Source organism: Dendrobates tinctorius, unplaced genomic scaffold (assembly GCF_039654945.1).
Source record: "Dendrobates tinctorius isolate UK_male_01 unplaced genomic scaffold, ASM3965494v1 ptg000031l, whole genome shotgun sequence".
NCBI classification, from domain to species: Eukaryota; Metazoa; Chordata; class Amphibia; order Anura; family Dendrobatidae; genus Dendrobates; species Dendrobates tinctorius.
This window is the reverse complement of record NW_027361699.1, coordinates 20566142-20588556: the sequence shown is the minus strand read 5'-3', so window position 1 is coordinate 20588556 and position 22415 is coordinate 20566142. Positions and strand designations below refer to the sequence as shown.

Genomic DNA, 22415 nt, shown 5'->3' with positions numbered 1-22415 from the left:
AGTACTATGGAACTATGTACCAAAACTACCTCTGAAAAACACCTCTGTTGGCTGCAGACCCTTTCTGATGAAAGGTGATTCCACAAATGAACTGCTGACGAGGTATACTTGTTCATTGTTAGCCATTCCAGGTTACTACCTAATAAAGCTTCTTGAGAGAATGCCAAAAAGGTGTAAAACTGCCATCAGAGGAAAATGGAGATACTTTGAAAAATCTATGGTTTAAATAATACATATTAGGGTTTGTTTTAGGCTACTTTCACACTTGCGTTAGGAGGCGCAGCGTGCACTCTGCGTGAAGCTCTGCCCCCTGTTGCGCCCCCTCCGGTCAGCTCCTCCTATGGGCGCATGATGCTGCATTGGGTACGCAGGCTGTGCGCTGGTATGCTTTTGCCGGCACATGTGCCCTTTTGGCGCTGCGCCGACAGGCGCCAAACGCACCGTGTTGCATTTTGGTGCGCTCGGTGCTGCGCCAAAAGGGCGCACATGCCGGCAAAAGCATACCAGCACACGGCCTGTGTACCCAATGCTAAATAACGGGTACGCAGGTCGCATGCAGCGTAATGCGCCCATAAGAGGAGCTGACCGGATGGGGCGCGGCAGTGGGCGGAACTTCATGCCGAGCGCACGCTGCGCCTCCTAACGCAAGTGTGAAAGTAGCCTTAGACATGTTTGTTTACTTCTTGTTTTCATATGTGTTTCTTTCTGGGGGGGTTTCTGTCTATAATGATAAAGGAAAAGTTGTTGAATTATGAAAATCATAGAATCAACAGGCTTGTTAAGATATGCAAATGGTGGAAAAATGGTTATCTGAGGAATGTTCTAGCATGCAGAGAGCATGGCCACACAAATTATCAAGATCCGCTTCTGGCAGCTCCCTTTGCATTTGCTGACCAATGATGTCCCAGTTTTGCTCGATGTAAGATAAGTGCAAAGATGCATCACCCGCCGTAGCATGTTTAAGCCATTATGGTTGCTCACAGTAGCACAAGCAACATGTGGCTTGTCGAAAAACTGCTCCTGGGACACTTTGAAGAAATGGATGTGTTATTGACGTCACAGCCAAATCAATGTAATGTTGAGCTGTTTGTGTACCTGGAATAAAGACTTGATGGGTTCCAAGTAAAATACATTATGCCATGCAATGATTCACCTGAGTAGGACTCGTGTGAATTGCACTCATGAAAGCTTCCTCATGGCATTGCTCACCTGGTCTCTAGACCGATCTTGGGCTATCATTGTGACCTAGACGAAAGTGGTACCCATCACTTAAGACAACAGACCTCCATTCCAGGCTCCCTGGCTATTTTGCCTTGCTCAATGAGTGGAACAGGCAGCCACTAGAGGTGGTGAGTTCTCCTTCAATGGAAGTCTTCAAACAGAGGCTGGACAGACATCTGTCTGAGATGGCTTAGTGAAGGAGGAAGAAGAAAAAATACAAATTCACGTGGCTATACCCCTGAAAAAAATATTTTAATATTTGTGTGGAAGTGTCTCTGGTCTTTTCCAAGAGCAGAGTACATTAAAGCAGTTTTTGTCTAACAAAAAGGGCCCAAAGGGAAAGATACTTAAATTGCTTGTCCTAAATGACCATCAGCATTAAATGTGGCTGGAAAATTGTGTGTGAGACCTGGTGTCAACGCTTTTAGATAATTGGTACACTGATAATTACTATACTAGTGTATCCATTGTGATTGACCGGCTCACTCGACTGGACACAGAGGTAGAAATGGAACACTGTCTCTTTAAGAACGTGTTTTAGTTTATTAAATGCAGCATAAACCAAGCTGGAAAAACAAACACAGACCTCTGGGCAAAACAGCAAAACAAAACCCAGTCCTTCTCATTAAGGGTGATCATCCCGCTTAACCCCTTCACTACCAAGGGTGGTTTGCACGTTAACTCCCGGGCCAATTTTTACAATTCTGACCACTGTACCTTTATGAGGTCATAACTCTGGAACGCTTTCATGGATCCCGGTGATTCTGACATTGTTTTCTCGTGACATATTGTACTTCATGTTAGTGGTAAAATTGCATAAAAATAACTTGCTTTTATTTGTGAAAAAAACGGAAATTTGGCGAAAATTTCGCAATTTTCCAACTTTGAATTTTTATGCCCTTAAATCACAGCGATACGGCACACAAAAAACTTAATACATAACATTTCCCACATGTTTACTTTACATCAGCACAATTTTGGAACCAAAATTTTTTTTTTGTTAGGAAGTTATAAGGGTTAAAAATTGACCAGCGATTTCTCATTTTTGCAACACCATTTTATTTTTAGGGACCACTTCACATTTGAAGCCACTTTGAGGGGTCTATATGATAGAAAATACCCAAAAGTGACACCATTCTAAAAACTGCACCCCTTAAGGTGCTTAAAACCACATTCAAGAAGTTTATTAACCCTTTAGGTGCGTCACAGGAATTTTTTGAATATTAAAAAAAAAATGAACATTTAACTTTTTTTCACAAAAAAAAATACTTCAGGTTCAATTTTCTTTATTTTACCAAGGGTAACAGGAGAAATTGGACTGCAAAAGTTATTGTGCAATTTGTCCTGAGTACGCTGATACCTGATATGTGGGGGGGAACCACTGTTTCGGCGCATGGCAGACCTCAGTAGGGAAGGAGCGCCGTTTGACTTTTTCAATGCAAAATTGGCTGGAATTCAGATCGGACGCCATGTCGCCTTTGGAGAGCCCCTGATGTACCTAAACAGTGGAAACCCCCCAAGTGACCCCATTTTGGAAACTAGACCCCCGAAGGAACTTATCTAGATATGTGGTGAGAACTTTGAACCCACAAGGGCTTCACAGAAGTTTATAACGTACAGCGGTACAATTAAAAAATCATATTTTTTCCACAAAAATGATCTTTTCACCCCCAATTTTTATTTTTCCAAGGGTAACAGGACCCTAAAAGTTATTGTGCAATTTGTCCTGAGTACGCTGATACCCCATATGTGGGTGTAAATGACTATTTGGGCGCATAGCAGAGCTCGGAAGGGAAGCAGCGCCATTTGACGTTTTTGGCTAGAATTGAGATCGGACACCATGTCGCGATTGGAAAACCCCTGATGTACCAAAACAGTGGAAACCCCCCACAAATGACACCATTTTGGAATCTAGACCCCCCCAAGGAACTTATCTAGATGTGTGGTGAGAACTTTGAACCCCCAAGGGCTTCACAGAAGTTTATAACGTACAGCAGTACAATTAAAAAATCATATTTTTTCCACAAAAATGATCTTTTCACCCTCAATTCTTATTTTTCCAAAAGTAACAGGACCCTAAAAGATATTGTGCAATTTATCCTGAGTACGCTGATACCCCACATGTGGGTGTAAACCACTATTTGGGCGCATGGCAGAGCTCGGAAGGGAAGCAGCGCCATTTGACGTTTTTGGCTGGAATTGAGATCGGACACCATGTCGCGTTAGGAAATCCCCTGATGTACCAAAACAGTAGAAACTCCCCACAAATGACACCATTTTGGAAACTAGACCCCCCAAGGAACTTATCTAGATGTGTGGTGAGCACTTTGAACCCCCCAGTGCTTCACTGAAGTTTATAACGTCCGGGCGTGAAAATAAAAAAATCGTATTTTTTCCACAAACATGATCTTTTAGTCCCCATTTTTTTATTTTCCCAAGGGTTACAGGAGAAATTGGACCCCAAAAGTTGTTGTCCAATTTGTCCTGAGTACGCTGATACCTCATATATGGGAGAAAACTACTGTATGGGCACACGTCGGGGCTCGGAAGGGAAGTAGTGACGTTTTGGAATGCAGACTTTGATGGATTGGTATGCGGGTGTCATGTGCGTTTGGAGAGCCCCTGATGTACCTAAACTATTGAAACTCCCCACAAGTGACCCCATTTTGGACACTAGACCCCCCACGGAGCTTATCTAGATGTGTGGAGAGCACTTTGAACCCCCAAGTGCTTCACAGAAGTTTATAACGTACAGCAGTACAATTAAAAAATCATATTTTTTCCACAAAAATGATCTTTTCACCCTCAATTCTTATTTTTCCAAAAGTAACAGGACCCTAAAAGATATTGTGCAATTTATCCTGAGTACGCTGATACCCCACATGTGGGTGTAAACCACTATTTGGGCGCATGGCAGAGCTCGGAAGGGAAGCAGCGCCATTTGACGTTTTTGGCTGGAATTGAGATCGGACACCATGTCGCGTTAGGAAATCCCCTGATGTACCAAAACAGTAGAAACTCCCCACAAATGACACCATTTTGGAAACTAGACCCCCCAAGGAACTTATCTAGATGTGTGGTGAGCACTTTGAACCCCCCAGTGCTTCACTGAAGTTTATAACGTCCGGGCGTGAAAATAAAAAAATCGTATTTTTTCCACAAACATGATCTTTTAGTCCCCATTTTTTTATTTTCCCAAGGGTTACAGGAGAAATTGGACCCCAAAAGTTGTTGTCCAATTTGTCCTGAGTACGCTGATACCTCATATGTGGGAGAAAACTACTGTATGGGCACACGTCGGGGCTCGGAAGGGAAGTAGTGACGTTTTGGAATGCAGACTTTGATGGATTGGTATGCGGGTGTCATGTGCGTTTGGAGAGCCCCTGATGTACCTAAACTATTGAAACTCCCCACAAGTGACCCCATTTTGGACACTAGACCCCCCACGGAGCTTATCTAGATGTGTGGAGAGCACTTTGAACCCCCAAGTGCTTCACAGAAGTTTATAACGACCGGGCGTGAAAATAAAAATATCGTATTTTTTCAACAAACATCATCTTTTAGTCCCCATTTTTTTCATTTTCCCAAGGGTAACAGGAGAAATTGGACCCCAAAAGTTGTTGTCCAATTTGTCCTGAGTACACCGATACCTCATATGTGGGAGAAAACTACTGTATGGGCACACGTCGGGGCTCGGAAGGGAAGTAGTGACGTTTTGGAATGCAGACTTTGATGGATTGGTATGCGGGTGTCATGTGCGTTTGGAGAGCCCCTGAGTACCTAAACTATTGAAACTCCCCACAAGTGACCCCATTTTGGACACTAGACCCCCCACGGAGCTTATCTAGATGTGTGGAGAGCACTTTGAACCCCCAAGTGCTTCACAGAAGTTTATAACGCCTGGGCGTGAATATAAAAAAAACATTTTTTTCCGCAAAATTATATTTTTGCCCCCAATTTTTTATTTTCCTAAGGGTAACAGGAGAAATTGGACCCCAAAAGTTGTTTTGTAATTTGTCCTGAGTAGGCTGATACCCTACATGTGGGGGTAAAACACTGTTTGGGCACATGGCAGAGCTTGGAAGGGAAGGAGCACCATTTGACTTTTTCAACGCAGAATTGGCTGGAATTGAGATCAGACGCCATGTTGCCTTTGGAGAGCACCTGATGTGCCCAAACAGTGGAAACCCCCAATTATAACTCCAACCCTAACCTCAACACACCTAACCCTAATCTGAGCCCTAACCCTAACCCTAGCCCTAACCCTAACCCTAGCCCTAGCCCTAACCCTACCCTAACCCTAACCCTAGCGGGAAAATGGAAATAAATACATTTTCTTTTAGTTTTATTATTTTTCTCTAACTAAGGGGGTGATAACGGGGGGTTTGATTTACGATTTATGGCGGTTTTTATGTTTGGCGGCTGTCGCACGCTAAAAGACGCTTTTTATTGTAAAAATAGTTTTTGCATCACCACATATTGTGAGCTATAATTTTTCCGTATTTTGACCCACCGAGTCATGTGAGGTCTTATTTTTTGCGGGACGAGTTGACGTTTTTATTGGTACCATTTTCGGGCACGTGACATTTTTTGATCGCTTTTTATTCCGATTTTTGGGACGCAGAATGAACAAAAACCAGCGTTTCATGAATTTCTTTTGGGGGGGTGCGTTTACACCGTTCCGCGTGCGGTAAAATTGATAACGCGTTTTTATTCTTCGGGTCAGTACGGTAATACGGCAATACCTCATTTAGGTCTTTTTTTATGTTTTGTCGGTTTTTTGCAATGAAAACAATTTTATATAAAAAATAATTATTTTTGTATCGCTTTATTCTGTGAGCTATAACTTTTTTATTTTTTTGCGGATGATGCTGTGTGGCGGCTCGTTTTTTGCGGGACAAGATGACGTTTTCAGCGGTACCATGGATATTTATGAGTCTTTTTGATCGCGCGTTATTGCACTTTTTGTTCGGTGGTATGATAATAAATCATTATTTTTTGCTTCGTTTTTTATTTTTTAAGGGGTTCGCTAAAGGGGTTAACTAATGGGACAGTTTTATAGGGCAGGTCATTACGGACGCGGAGATACCAAATATGTGTACTTTTATTGTTTTTGTTTTTTTTTATTTTGAAAAAATGGATTTATTGGGGAATTTTTTTTTTTTTTTTTACTAATTTATTTAGCGATTTTTTTTTTTTTTTTTTTTTTTTTTTTTTTTTATTATTATTTTTAACACTTTTTTTTTTTTTTTTTTTCTTTATTACCTTGTCCCAGGTGGGACATCACTGTCCTGTGACAGATCGCTGATCTGTCACATCACAGATCACTGTGACAGATCAGCGATCTGTCACAGGCACTACTGCAGACTTCCTCATGCCTGCGCTTTGCAGGCAGTGAGGAAGTCAGCTCCCTGCAGGCCCCCGTCGCCATCTTGGATCCGGGGGCCTGTAGGGAAAGAGCCCCCCGCAGCAGCGCTGCACATTGCGCTGCCGTGGGGGGCTCAGGGAAGCACGGAGGGAGCCCCCTCCCTGCCGATGCTTCCCTTTAACCCCCGGTACACCGCGATCGCGTTTGATCGCGGTGTGCAAGGGGTTAACGTGTCGGGGGCGGTCCATGACCGCCCCTGACACATTGTGCCGGGTGTCAGCTATGATAATTAGCTGACACTCGGCCGCGATCAGCGGCGCTCACCACGTGGGCGCCGCTGATCGCGATGACGTAATATTCCGTCCATGGTAATTAGGTCCATGGTCACATGGACGGAATATTACGTCAATTGTAGGTAAGGGGTTAAGGGGGTTTTACACTAAGCGATATCGCTAGCAATATCGCTAAAACGTCACTGGTTTTGTGACGTTATAGCGATATTGCTAGCGATATCGCTATGTGTGATACTTACCAACGACCGGCTCCCCCGCTGTCCATCGCTGATCGCGCGAGAATGTCCGGCTCCATTTCTCGTCGGGCGCTTCCTGCTGAGACTTCCTGCTGTGACGACGAGCGACGCTGGACGCGGGCGGGAGGACGCAGGATCGCTGTGTGTGAAAGGTAAGTATCGTGCGCTGCGTCGCTGCTGCATCGCTGTGAGATCTTTCTGTATGAAAGCTCACTAGCGATCATTTAGCGATGCACCAGCGATCCTGACCGGGTGGGATCGCTGGTCGGATCGCTGGTGCATCGCTAAATGTAAAAGGGCCTTTAGTGTTATCAATGTCTACGGTTCAGGTCCTTTAATACAGGCACCAACACTTTTCTGGAGTGTTCCCTCTCCAGACACTGAACCTTGCTGCCTTTGTAGGCCAGGTGCTTAAGCCTCACACCATGTGACTAATCACATGACTGTGCCACCTCATAGAATCCTATGTCCACAGACAGCTGTGCTGACTCTGCAGGTGGAGATAAGGTGGACTTCCTCCAACTCACTCTATGGATGTCCACATAAAAACCAGCACATTATGCAACTTAGCTTAACCCTCACCACATTTGGTGTGCTGGAGGAAAAACTCAGGGTTTTATATCACTGACGCCATAGTGAAACATCTCCCCTCCAGCACTTTACCTGTGAGTTTGTCACACCCTCTTGCACTGCCTGTAAGGGATGAGTTGTTTTGCCAGGCAGGGACCTGTTATGATGTGCTATCATCACTTGCCACATTGTCCCTCATATAGTGAGTAATTGGGCTGTAAATACATTGTACAACCAGACAAAAAATAAGTACACTAGCCCTGGAATTCTGTTTTATCCTGAGAACATGCTCATATTTGCAGTTCTTTTTTCTAGTTGTTGCCAAATATCAAAATGAACTGCCAGTTCTGCTTTGTCAGCATGACATAGTCCTATTTACTGGGGACATATCTCCTTTGTAAATAGACATTGTTACTCATATTTATTTTATCAGAGGTATACTGCATATTTCTTCTCTTGGTATCAACAGAATAATCTCCTTATTTGCTACTAAATAAAACTTTGGGTTTCAAATGGACACTAAACCCACAGATGAATACGTTAGGCTCACCCACACCACTGGTCGGCAGCTTTGTACACTGTTCATAAGCAAAAATCTGCTAATCACTGTATGAAAAATCTGTCATAAAAAGGGAAACTTTTGTAAAAAAAAAAAAAAAAGTTTTTTTTTACAATTATTTTGAAATAAAATCCTTCCTCAATATGTGGGCTTAAAAGCCTTATTGCAGCCATAAGTAAGTTCCTTTTAGTATTGTGGTTTTCAAAATGGAGTCACTTGTAATGACATACCTCCCAACTTTTGAAGAACAGAAAGAGGGGCAGATCATGCGGTACGCTACGTGCGCCATGTCAGATTTTGGCCACGTCTCTAGTCACACCCCAATTTAAACCCATTTTCCATTTTTTTTCTACCCTGGCAGGAGGGGATGTCAGAACAGTGGTGGCAATGAGGGGCATTCAGCAGACGTCTGAGACTGCAGGGTGTAGACCTAAATCCGGCACTGTACACTGAGTTGATAAGTGTCTGCTGAGACCAGGCAGCTCCTGCTCCCTCCCGGTACCTGGAGATCACATAAGTGCTGGGACAGGAGGAGGGAGTGCTGGTTCTGCTCCCTAAATTATATACACAGAATTCATTCAATGCTCTGTTTAAAGAGACATGGTCGAAAGTGTTTGCACCCTTGAAGTTGATCCAGAAAATTAAGTATTTCTCCCAGAAAATTATTGCCATTTCACATGTTTTGTTATACCATGTTTATTTCCTTTGTTCTTATTGAAATAACAGAGAAATAGAAGCAAACTGGACTTATTTCACACAAAATCCCCAAATTGGGCAGGACAAAATTGTTGGCACCTATCCAAAATTGTGGGTACATGTTTTTCACGTGATGCTTGTTCAAACTAACTTGTGGCAAGTAACAGGTGTGGGCAATATGAAAATCACACCTGAAACCAGACAAAAAGGGAATTTGACTCAGTCTTTGCATTGTGTATCACACTAAGCATGGAGAGAGGAGAAGAAAACTTTGGGGACTTGAGAAGCAAAATTGTTGAACAATATCAACAATTTCAAGGTTACAAGTTCATTTACAGAGATTGCTAGAAAAAGCGCCAGCAACTGGTCTCCAGTGATCAGCCGGTTATTTTCTACTCTATAGATAAGGGATAGCTTGTTTTTGAGGGGAATAACCCTTTAACAGAACCAGTGATTGCTTTCAATTCTGCATCATATATTCCTGCAAGCATGCATTTGGTGATGTTATTATTTCTATATGTATGTGCTGGCAGGGACGTACATAGAACATCTGCTATGGTGCCCCATGATTTCTAATTGGGTCCCCCCTCCCAAGGAAAAAAAAATTGCTGGTGTCACAGAAGAGCATAACTCACAATTTTCCAGCCTTTACATAGAAAAATATTTAGAATGGAGAGTCCTCTGTGGTTGATATCTTTTAATGGCTAACTGAAAAGATGGTAAGAAATTGCAAGCTTTCGAGACTACTCCAGTCTCTTCATCAGGCATATAGATTGCATACTATCAGCTGAGCATGGTTAGCCACTTCTATCCCCTATGTAATCTGGGTCCTGACTGAAACACATCATCAGAGATAGCTTATACTGCATGGCTTAGAGCAGAATTGTTTGGTGGTTATATTAGAAGGAGTTTGGTGGATTTATCTGTGACTGTTGCTTGAGTTTGGAAGTGTGATAATTTCCTTTCCTCCTTTTCCTCCTCTTACTTTAGTTTTTCCTCATCCTCCACTCCCCAGTGCATTCCTCTGTTACATGTGAGTGAATATTTGTATACCTGGTATTTTCAGTTGCCCTTGTATGTGTTGCCTTATTTGTCTGGTTGGAGTACTGCGGTACATGGTTGCTCCCCTCTTTCCTTGGAGGAGGAGGGAAACAGACAGAGGGTGGATACAGGAGATAAGGGAAGGTTGGTGGCCCAGCATCTTTACCTTCAGAAGTAATCCAGGAAATAGGGCGAGCTAGGGTGCCACCTAGTGTTAGGGACAGGGTAGGAGCCCCTGGTCATCTGACAAATGTCATGACTAGAGTTGAGCGAAACGGGTTGAAAAATTTCAAAAGTCGCCGACTTTTGGCAAAGTCGGGTTTCATGAAACGAAACCCGACCCTAGGATGAGGTCGGCCACTAGGTCGGCGACTTACGCTCCAAAGTCGTGTTTCAAAAGTTTGTTTTGCGCTCTTTTTCAGCCAATCAGGATCCACGGACACTGTGGGCAACGTGATGACATAGGTAGGGGTCACCACCATCTTTCAGAAGGGCATGCAAGTGATTGGCTTGCTTTGGTGGGCGTCACAGGGGGTATAAAAGGGCGTGCACGCCGACCGCCATCTTACTTCTGCCGATCTCAGTATAGGGAGAGGTTGCTGCTGATTCTGTAGGGAGAGCATTAGGCAGGGAAGAAGACAAAAAAACTGCTTCTGCTGCTAGCGATTTGGCCTGTACAACACACCAGTCACTGTGTGTGCAGTGCAAGGGGAGGCTATATAGTGGTGTATCAGTGGTGTTGGTTGTTGGGCTGCCTTTTAAGGCTTCCTGACAGGCTGGCATTGCTGTTTACCCACTGCTCTGCAAACTGCTTTTTTAAAAGCAATCCAATCTCCCTTATCCTCTCGTCACTTTTGTCACAGCTGTGCCATCGAGCCTGTGACATAGCGCTCAGATATCAGTGGGCCTCACACAATCCAAAAGTATCCAATGTCCACAAGTGTCTGCAGAAATTCAAAATCTCCCTTATCCTCTCGTCACTTTTGTCACAGCTGTGCCATCGAGCCTGTGACATAGGGCTCAGATATCAGTGGCCCTCACACAATCCAAAAGTGTCCAGTGTCCACAAGTGTGTGCAGAAATTCAAAATCTCCCTTATCCTCTAGTCACTTTGGTCACAGCTGTGCCATCGAGCCTGTCACATAGCGCTCAGATATTCATTGGGCCTCACACAATCCAAAAGTGTCCAGTGTCCACAAGTGTGTGCAGAAATTCAAAATCTCCCTTATCCTCTCGTCACTTTTGTCACAGCTGTGCCATCGAGCCTGTGACATAGCGCTCCGATATCAGTGGGCCTCACACAATCCAAAAGTGTCCAGTGTCTGCAGAAATTCAAAATCTCCCTTATCCTCTCGTCACTTTTGTCACAGCTGTGCCATCGAGCCTGTCACATAGCGCTCAGATATCAGTGGGCCTCACACAATCCAAAAGTGTCCAGTGTCCACAAGTGTCTGCAGAAATTCAAAATCTCCCTTATCCTCTAGTCACTTTGGTCACAGCTGTGCCATCGAGCCTGTCACATAGCGCTCAGATATTCATTGGGCCTCACACAATCCAAAAGTGTCCAGTGTCCACAAGTGTCTGCAGAAATTCAAAATCTCCCTTATCCTCTAGTCACTTTGGTCACAGCTGTGCCATCGAGCCTGTCACATAGCGCTCAGATATTCATTGGGCCTCACACAATCCAAAAGTGTCCAGTGTCCACAAGTGTCTGCAGAAATTCAAAATCTCCCTTATCCTCTCGTCACTTTTGTCACAGCTGTGCCATCGAGCCTGTCACATAGCGCTCAGATATCAGTGGGCCTCACACAATCCAAAAGTGTCCAGTGTCCACAAGTGTCTGCAGAAATTCAAAATCTCCCTTATCCTCTCGTCATTTTTGTCACAGCTGTGCCATCGAGCCTGTCACATAGCGCTCAGATATCAGTGGCCCTCACACAATCCAAAAGTGTCCAGTGTCTGCAGAAATTCAAAATCTCCCTTATCCTCTCGTCACTTTTGTCACAGCTGTGCCATCGAGCCTGTGACATAGCGCTCAGATATCAGTGGCCCTCACACAATCCAAAAGTGTCCAGTGTCCACAAGTGTCTGCAGAAATTCAAAATCTCCCCTGTCCTATAGACACCTTGTACCTTGTTTTACATTACTATATAGTTTGTTGGATTTTGTCTACATTTCTACCAAAAATGAGGAAGGCTGGTGGAAGAGGCCGTGGAATTGGGTGGGGGTTGGCAGCTGGTAATGATGGTGTTGGTGGTGGATCTGATGGTAGTGGCAAGAGCAAAATAGGACCGAATGCAGGAGGTGTTGAGCCTGCGTCATCATCTGGCTACATAAGGCCTCGAATGCTTAGTTTTCTAGGAGATGGCAAACCGCTTTTAAAGCCAGAGCATCAGGAAAAAGTTTTGTCTTACATTGCTGACTCAGCCTCCAGCTCTATCGCCTCCTCTTCTTCAGTTGTAAAAAGTAAAAGCACTGAGTCGTCATTGGAGGCTCATGTTCATGAACCACACCTTTCCTTGTGTCCTTCACCCCAACCAAGATTGAAGGATGACGCAGGCCATACTACTGATTACTCCATGGAGCTGTTTTCACATACCATGCCTGAATTATCAAGTCAAATGGTGAATTACCCAGGCCAAGATGAATCTGACATGGAGTGCACTGATGCACAGCCGCTGATGGATGATTCTGCTGGTACATTCACTCAGAGCACTACATTGTCCTCGCAGTGTACAGAGCCAGATTCTGACCCTGATGAGACTCAGGTGCCCCTTCCCGCACACTATACCACCATACACGGTGACACAGAGGAAGGTGCACATGACATTGAAGAGGAGGTGATGGATGACCCAGTTGTTGACCCAGATTGGCATCCATTGGGGGAAGAGGGTGCTGCTTCCAATAGCTCAGATGAGGAGCATCCACAGCAGACATCGACATCGCAACAGCTGTTATCTGGCAGGCCCGGAGCACTCCAAAGACAGGTTCCAAACATCAAAAGAGTTGCTGGACAGCTTGTCCAGAGGGTCAAAAGATCACAGCGTGCTAGGCCGCAAAATGTCTGCCAAAGTAGGAAGAGTGCAGTGTGGCACTTTTTTGAACAAAATCCTCATGATCAGGCCAAGGTTATCTGTAAGAAGTGCGCAAAGACCTTTAGCCGAGGGAAAAATCTGAAAAATTTGAGTACCAGTTGCATGCTTAGACATTTAACCAGCATGCACTTGCAAGCGTGGACACAACACCAAACCTCAAGTGCCACATGTGCAACTGATCACAACGAAGGTAGTCAGCAATGCTACATTGTTTCCCCACTGTAAGCCCACCGGTTAGCACAGCAGCAAATGTTGAGGTGTCGTTGCAAGGCCACAGCAGTCAGGGAATCCCACTGTTATATCAACGAAAGACTGATTCTAGGCCATCAGAAAGAACACCAACTCCATCACCATCATCAACCCTCTCTCAGTCCGCCCTGTCCACCGCTACTTCCACCATATGCAGCTCTCAAGTCCAGCTCACCCTCCCAGACACTGAGTAGGTCAAGAAAGTACTCAGTCTCTCATCCGCGTACACTGGGTTTGAACACCCACATTGCCAATTGCCAACTAATCTCGTTTGAGATGATGCCCTTTCGGTTGGTGGAAAGCACAGCTTTCCGCGAACTCATGGCCTATGCAGTACCACGCTATGACCTACCCAGTCGCCACTTCTTCTCTCGCAAAGCCATCCCAGCCCTCCACCATCATGTGAAAGACCGCATTGTCCATGCACTCAAGCAGTCAGTGAGCGGAAAGGTGCACCTCACAACTGATGCATGGTCCAGTCGGCATGGCCAGGGCCGTTACGTGTCCATCACTGCGCACTGGGTTAATGTGGTGGATGCAGGGTCCACAGGGGACAGCGGTGGTGGGACAGTGCTGCCTAGCCCACGGTATAGGAAACAGTTGGCTGTAGGCGTTCGACCCTCCTCCTCCTCCAGAAGCGAAAGCTCGTCCACAGAGCGCAGTCGTACGAGCACTCCATCTGCAGCTGCCACTGTTGCACACGATGTGTCCCCCTATCGAGCAGCTAGTGGAAAGCGTCAGCAGGCTGTGTTGCAGATGATGTGTTTGGGCAACAGACACACCGCCGAGGTGCTGGCCGAGTACTTGAAGCGACAAACTGAGTCATGGCTGGGCAGTGTACATCTTGAGGCAGGCAAGGTAGTTAGTGATAACGGCCGTAATTTTGTGGCAGCCATAGCCCTTTCAAAACTCAGCCATATACCTTGCTTGGCTCAAACCTTGAACCTGGTGGTGCAGTGCTTCCTCAAAAATTATCCGGAGTTAACAGCCCTGCTCCAGAAGGTGCGAAGACTGTGCACGCACATCCGCCGGTCGCCTGTACACTCCGTTCGTATGCAGAAGCTGCAGCGATTGCTCCACCTTCCCAACCACTGCCTCATTATCGACATTGCAACAAGGTGGAACTCCACCCTGCACATGGTGGAGCGGCTGTGCGAGCCGAGGCAGGCCATAATGCATTTGTGGGAGGATACACGGCCAGGCACTTTGAGAGCAGACATGGAGTTGACAGGCGTGCAGTGGTCGAAGCTGAAAGACCTTTGTAAAGTCCTTCAGTGTTTTGAGGAATGCACACGGCTGGTAAGCGCAGACGACGCCATCCTAAGCATGAGCATCCCACTTATGTGTCTGCTCATGCAAACTTTGACGCACCTTAAGGAGCAGGCGTCTGCAGCCAATGTTGATGAGGAGGAAGAGGAGGAGGGAATCCTTGATGACATTCAGCCATTGTCTGCTCAGGGACCTCTCCTGGACGAGGTGGAGGAAGAAGAGGAGGAGGATGATGGGGATGATTACTTGGGGGAGGAGGATGCATCTCGTGGGGCAAGTGAAAATGTTGGCGTGGCAAGGTCTGGTACAGGGTTTGTGCGTGACTGGAGGGATGTGGATTTGCCAGAAAGTGCTCCTCCAACCAGCACTCGCAGTGCATCATTGACACCGGGAACATTGGCCCACATGTCAGATTATGCCTTGCAGATCCTAAAAAGGGACCCACGCATTGCCAAAATGATGAACGATGACGACTACTGGTTGGCCAGCATCCTGGATCCACGCTATAAAGGCAAATTACAAAACATCATGCCACAGGAGAACCTTGACCTAATATTGGCTAATAAACAAGCAACTCTGGTAAATCGGTTGCTTGAGGCATTCCCAGCACACAGCAGCGGTGATGGTTCTCACACGAGCCGTACGGGCCGGGGGCAGCTTGGCAGAGGTGTTCGTGGTGCACACAGCAGAAGTGGCGTTGGAGACAGGGGTTTCATGACAATGTTGTGGACTGATTTTTCAAATACCGCTCACACAACTGGTAATACTGCATCAATGGAAAGTGACAGGAGACAGCAGTTGTCAACTATGGTTACAAACTACTTTTCCTCCCATATCGATGTTCTCCCACACAGGTCATTCCCCTTTGACTATTGGGCCGCTAAACTGGACACCTGGCCTGAATTGGCCCAATATGCCTTACAGGAGCTCGCTTGCCCAGCTGCAAGTGTGCTATCGGAAAGAGTCTTCAGTGCAGCTGGATCAATCCTGACAGAAAAAAGGACCCGTCTGTCAACCCAAAATGTGGATGATCTAACCTTCATTAAAATGAACCATGCATGGGTTTCCAAGGATTTTGTCCCACCTTCCCCTGATGACACATAGGGTGACAGAGAAATGGCTTGCTTTGGTCCACCTCTTCCTGGGACTTCACCTATTTCGCCTTTTGCATCAGCTGAATGTCCAACATCAACATATGCCACTTTCTAAAACTCCCTAACTGTGCTGCCTCCCGCCTCCATGGCCGGGGTCACCACCTAGCGCACGACACCGTGCGAGTGCCGTTGCCCTGGACAGGTGGGTAGGCCGACTCTTGGGTGCGGGCACTGGCACAGGGTCCCTCATAGTGCAATCAAGTGTCTCTGATGGTGGTGGTGCACACCCGCCGTCAGACACACCGCCATACTATGAGGGGCCCAGTGCCAGTACCGACGCCCACGAGTGGGCCCCCCTTGCTTGTGCAGGGCCCCAGCATTTGCAATCTTTACCTCTCCCTGCTCCTCCGCTGTGTAATCTGGGCCGTCAAATCCATACTGTGCCTGACACCGTCTGAGCCTGCCTCCTGATGTACAGACATATATTTTGAATGTGTACGCTATCCATACATGTTATCCGGGGATACGGTACCCTTTCTAACCTTTGTGCAATCCATACTGGGCCTAACACCGTCTGAGCCTGCCTCCTGATGTATAGACATATATTTTGAATGTGTACGCTATCCATACATGTTATCCGGGGATACGGTACCCTTTCTAACCTTTGTGCAATCACGTGCAATCCATACTGGGCCTAACACCATCTGAGCCTGCCTCCTGATATACAGACATATATTTTGAATGTGTACGCTATCCATACATGTTATCCGGGGATAAAGTACCCTTTCTAACCTTTGTGCAATCACGTGCAATCCATACTGGGCCTAACACTGTCTGAGCCTGCCTCCTGATGTATAGACATATATTTTGAATGTGTACGCTATCCATACATGTTATCCGGGGATACGGTACCCTTTCTAACCTTTGTGCAATCCATACTGGGCCTAACACCGTCTGAGCCTGCCCCCTGATGTATAGACATATATTTTGAATGTGTACGCTATCCATACATGTTATCCGGGGATACGGTACCCTTTCTAACCTTTGTGCAATCCATACTGGGCCTAACACCGTCTGAGCCTGCCTCCTGATGTACAGACATATATTTTCAATGTGTACGCTATCCATACATGTTATCCGGGGATACGGTACCCTTTCTAACCTTTGTGCAATCCATACTGGGCGTGAGAACGGCTGGCGAGCTGTTAAGCAAGCTGCAGCACCTGTGGTTTGCACACGTAAGTTTTTCATTTTTTCAGGAATGACGGTTAGGCCTAATTCCGGAACTGCGGTTGACCTGCACTTACTGAGAAATCATTGTTCGCGGGTAATAATTGTCATCAGTGATCCCCATCACTAACGTTGTTCAGCGGGTTATCTGCACCTGTAAGCGACAAACGCTGGCCTTTTCAGTGTAGCGCACATGCAGCCACGGACATGTAATGGCATGACACACCAGTTATTGGCCAATCTCATGTGCCAGAGCCTCACGTGTCCCTCTAGTAAGCCGGACTCGGACCGCGGGGCATGACGGAGTCTCGTTCGTTAACGGAATTAAGCTTGCAATATGTGCATCTGTTCTGTAGCTGGCAAAAAAATGAAATTCTCAAAGCACAGTTGTTAACAATTCCGAAAAGAGGGAAGAATAGGAAGCATTTAAGGAAACCAGGATGGATGAACACAGAACTTAAGCACATGCTAAAAAGGAAGAAAAAAATGTTTATAAAATGGAAAGAGGGAGGCATATCTAAAGAAGAATATAATGCTGTCTGCAGAACCTGCAGGGCACAAATCAGATTAGCTAAAGCTGAAAATGAATTGAGGCTTGCAAGAGATGTCAAAAACAATAATAAAGGATTTTGGGGATATGTCAAAAGTAAAAGAAAAGTCAAAGATGCTATAGGATTTTTACAGGATGAAAATGATGAAATGGTAAGACAGGATGTTGAGAAGGCTGAACTTTTAAATTCCTATTTGCATCTGTTTTCTCTCAGAAAGGAAATGTAACATCAACTGTTATTCACTGTCCTATTAAGGGAATAGAAGAATCCAGGATATCTATAAACAGAAAGATAGTGAGGAAACACTTAGCTAACCTAAATGAATTCAAGTCTCCAGGTCCAGATGAATTACACCCCAGAGTACTGAAGGAGATAGCAGAAGAAATTTTTGAACCCCTCTCCATAATCTTTGAAAATTCTGGAGAACAGGAGAAGTGCCAGAAGACTGGAGAAGAGCAAATGTTGTTCCTATCTTCAAAAAGGGGAAGAAGGTGGACCCAGGGAACTATAGGCCGGTGAGTCTGACTTCTATACCAGGAAAGATCTTTGAACAAATTATTAAACAACATGTATGTCAATACCTGGATAAGAATGAAGTGATTAAACAGAGTCAGCATGGGTTTGTAACTAATAAGTCATGTCAGACTAACTTAATTTCCTTCTATGATGGTATCACTGATTGGGTGGATCAAGGAAATGCTGTAGATATAGTATATCTTGACTTCAGCAAAGCATTTGACAAAGTCTCTCATACAATCCTTATTGAAGAAATGACTAAGTATGGAATGAACAAGGCAACTGTTAGGTGGATTCATAACTGGCTTAGTGATCGGACCCAAAGAGTGGTCGTAAATGGCTGCACATCCAGTTGGAAGAATGTCTCAAGTGGGGTACCACAGGGCTCTGTCCTGGGCCCTGTATTGTTCAACATCTTTATCAACGATTTAGATGAAGGAATTGAGGGTAAACTGATTAAATTTGCTGATGACACAAAGCTAGGAGGGATAGCTAATACTAGAGAAGAGAGTGAGAGGATTCAAAAAGATTTAAATAAACTGGAGAAGTGGGCAGCAACTAACAGAATGGTTTTTAACAGGGAGAAATGCAAAGTACTACATCTGGGCAATAAAAATGAAAAAAGCATATATAGAATGGGAGGAATAGGGCTAAGTGACAGCACATGTGAAAAAGACTTGGGTATACTAATAGATCACAGACTGAATATGAGTCAACAGTGTGATGCAGCAGCAAAAAAGGCAAATGCAATTCTAGGATGTATTAACAGAAGCATACAGTCTAGATCACGTGAAGTCATTATTTCCCTCTACTCCTCTCTGGTCAGACCTCATCTGGAATATTGTGTCCAGTTTTGGGCACCACATTTTAAAAAAGACATCAACAAACTGGAGCAAGTTCAGAAAAGAGCGACCAGAATGGTGACCGGTCTGCAAACCCTGTCTTATGAGGAAAGGTTGCAGGATTTGGGAATGTTTAGTTTGCAAAAGAGAAGACTGAGAGGAGACTTAATAGCTGTCTACAAATATCTAAAGGGCTGTCACATTGTAGAAGGATCAACTTTATTCTCAATTGCACAAGGAAAGACTAGAAGCAATGGGATGAAACTGAATGGGAGGAGACACAGATTAGATATTAGAAAAAACTTTTTGACAGAGTGATCAATGAGTGGAACAGGCTGCCACGAGAAGTGGTGAGTTCTCCTTCAATGGAAGTCTTCAAACAGAGGCTGGACAGACATCTGACTGGGATGATTTCGCGAATCCTGCTTTGAGCAGGGGGTTGGACCAGATGGCCCAGGAGGTCCCTTCCAACTCTACGATTCTATGATTCTATGGTTGAGGTTTCCCAGGTGGAGTCGAATTTAACCGTAGGCTCCACTCCTGGTGGTGCCCTTCTGGACATTCCTTTAAGGTTCAGCTTTGCAACCATACTGCCCACGTAAAACAAACACTTTGCCTTCATGAACGCTGTTTGGAGGGTCAAGACTCGTGGGAATAACGCCGCCCAATCAGTTAACCTGCTAGAGAGATCGTTCGTTGCTCCCAAGCATGACATCATACTCCCTAGGAAGAAGGTAATGCCACTGTGGCGACCGTACTCCTGGGGGCGACACAAGTGCACTGATGCCCAGCCACTGCTCGATGAATCTGCTGGTACATTGACCCAGACCACTACATTCCCCTCGCACGCTACACGGCCTGAATCTGACCCTGATGAAACTCAGGTTACCCTTCCCATATACAGTTCCATCTTACACGGTGACAAAGAGGAAGCTGCAGATGAAAGTGCAGGTTCGGCCCACCCACCATCAGACACACCACCGTACTATCAGGGGCCCTGTGCCAGTGCCGTCGCCAACGAGTGGGCCCCCCCCTGCTTGCTCAGGATCACAGCACTTGCAAAGTTGAAATACTGTGCAGTGAGATGGAAGATGGGGACGACGAGGAGTCCAGACAAGTACAGGGATTCCCTAGCGAGGAGACTTATTTGATTGTTTTCAATGTTGGGACAGCAATTTTTGGGGAGCACTATACTCTGGAGAATGATAGATGGTGCCCACCATATACTGGAACATTCCAAAGGTGGACATCAGACACTGGAGCAGCATTTACAGGGCCCATTATACACTAGAGCATTAGAAATGGGGCCCATTATGTTTGGAGCATTATTTGGGCCCATAAGACAGTGGAGCTTCATCCATGGGGACCAACATATACTGTAGCATTATGTGGAGCTCATCATATACTGTTTCAAACATTATATGGGACCAATGATTCTGTATGGAGAAATAGATGGGCCTCGTCATGAGATGTAAAAAGTGAGGTATTTTTCATTGTACTATACCGCTATTTCTCTGCCGTATCGGAGCATGATGAGTTGTGGTATGTGTTAAAGGGGCGCTCTTTCGCCCAGGGCACATGAAAACCTGGAGCCAGCCCTACCCCCCCACAACTTTAGCCAAATAACCCCCATTTTTCAGTGCGTAACTTGTATTATGAAGTTAATTAAGGTTGACAAGCTTAAGTAAGAAGAATTGATGCTTTTGGCATTCAAATGGGCACTGTAGGTGTGTTTCCTGTCTTCCTCTCACTGCCGACTTTTATTCCCCATTGACTTACATTGGGTTTCGTGTTTCGGGACGACCCCGACTTTTCCCTATAATCGGACGATCTTGCTCGACCCGACTTTTGGAAAAGTCGGGTTAAACGAAACGCGACCCTAAAAAACCAAAAGTCGCTCAACTCTAGTCATGACATTACCTTTGGTGAGTGTTTGTTTGTATGTTTGTTGCTTTCTGTTATCCATGTTTTGTCTTTGTGTCTTGTTTACCTTATATTTCTGTCCCAGGCCTCGTGGGGAAGGGGACACATCAGGGAATAACAGGAACATAGTAAGTTGGAAGACTTTGCACTCTGGCCTCTCTACCTTCAAGGGTACCCCAGGGACAGGAATAGTTTGAGGCCCCCCTTCCTTATTGGAGACTGTCATAGTGTCACAGAAAATGACTGAAGAAACTCTGACCATTTTTCTCTTATGTCGAAAAAAACTTGTGTGAATCTAGCCATATTGCTTCTGCATGAGTTTACATTTCTCCATCCAATCTTGTATGTACTTACAACTCAGGAAAATTATAACCTTAAAGCATCATATTTTCAAAAGTGGCTGCCATATTTGAAGTAAAATCAACAATTCAGAAGAAATCTGGATGCATTCCAATTCTTAAAGAGGTTGGCTGCTTTATCTTTATTTTAATAAAAGTGCAATGGACTCACCTGGAGAGGAGGATTCTCAAAGTCACAGGTTTGGGTGAGGAGTATGGATCAGAGGTAACAGTACAGTGATGTGGATGGACAACACATAGCGCAATGAGGACCAGGACAGTATGGTATGCAACAGGGCTGATAACAAGTTGAACAGATAACATACTGTAGATGATGCAGGGCCAGGTATGACACACAGGAATACTCTAGAAAACTGATATCTTCGAACATGGCAATGGTTAATAGTAGTGTTGAGCATTCCGATACTGCAAATATCGGGTATCGGCCGATATTCGCTGTATCGGAATTCCGATACCGAGTACCGATATTTTTTCAATATCGGAATCGGAAGTTCCCATAATGCAAAGAGCCACTGCTGTGGCTCTGATTGGCTGCCGAAATGACGTCATCATGATGCGCGGTCTGTGCGCATCATGATGCACCGTCAGTTCGGGCCTGCCGGGGGTCTGTGCCGACTGCCCGGGGGGCTGTGCCGGTTGTCTGTACCGACTTTCCGGGGGTCTGTGCAGGCTGCGGCGGTCTGTACTGGCCTGCCGGGGGGCTTTGCCGGCCTGCCGGTGGTCTGTACCGACTGTCCGGGGGTCTGTACCGGCCTGCCGGGGGGCTGTGCCGGCCTGCCGGTGGTCTGTACCGACTGTCCGGGGGTCTGTGCAGGCTGCGGGGGTCTGTGCAGGCATCGTCCGATGGGACTACAAGTCCCATCGGGCGATGCCTGCTACCATGACGGTGATTGACACATTAGCCAATGATGGGACAGTAGTAGTCCCATCATCCGGCCTATGTGTTGAATGTAAAAAAAAAAAAAAAAATACATACATGCTACATGCATGCAACATACATACTACATATATACCACATGCATGCAACATGCATACTACATATATACTACATGCATGCAACATATACAGTCATATGTTAAAGTTTGGGCACCCCTATTAATGTCAACCTTTTTTCTTTATAACAATTTTGGTTTTTGCAACAGCTATTTCAGTTTCATATATCTAATAACTGATGGACTCAGTTATATTTCTGGATTCAAATGAGGTTTATTGTACTAACAGAAAATGTGCAAGCTGCATTTCAACAAAATTTGACTGGTGCAAAAGTATGGGCACCCTTTTCATTTTCTTGATTTGAACACTC

General features: G+C 45.4%; 1 protein-coding gene across 2 annotated transcripts in view; it reads left to right on the top strand.

Annotated features, from left to right (window-relative positions):
- Positions 1-22415, top strand: part of LOC141086290 (uncharacterized) — a 380966-nt gene that overhangs the window by 83327 nt on the left and 275224 nt on the right. The gene's annotated exons all lie outside the window — the stretch shown is intronic.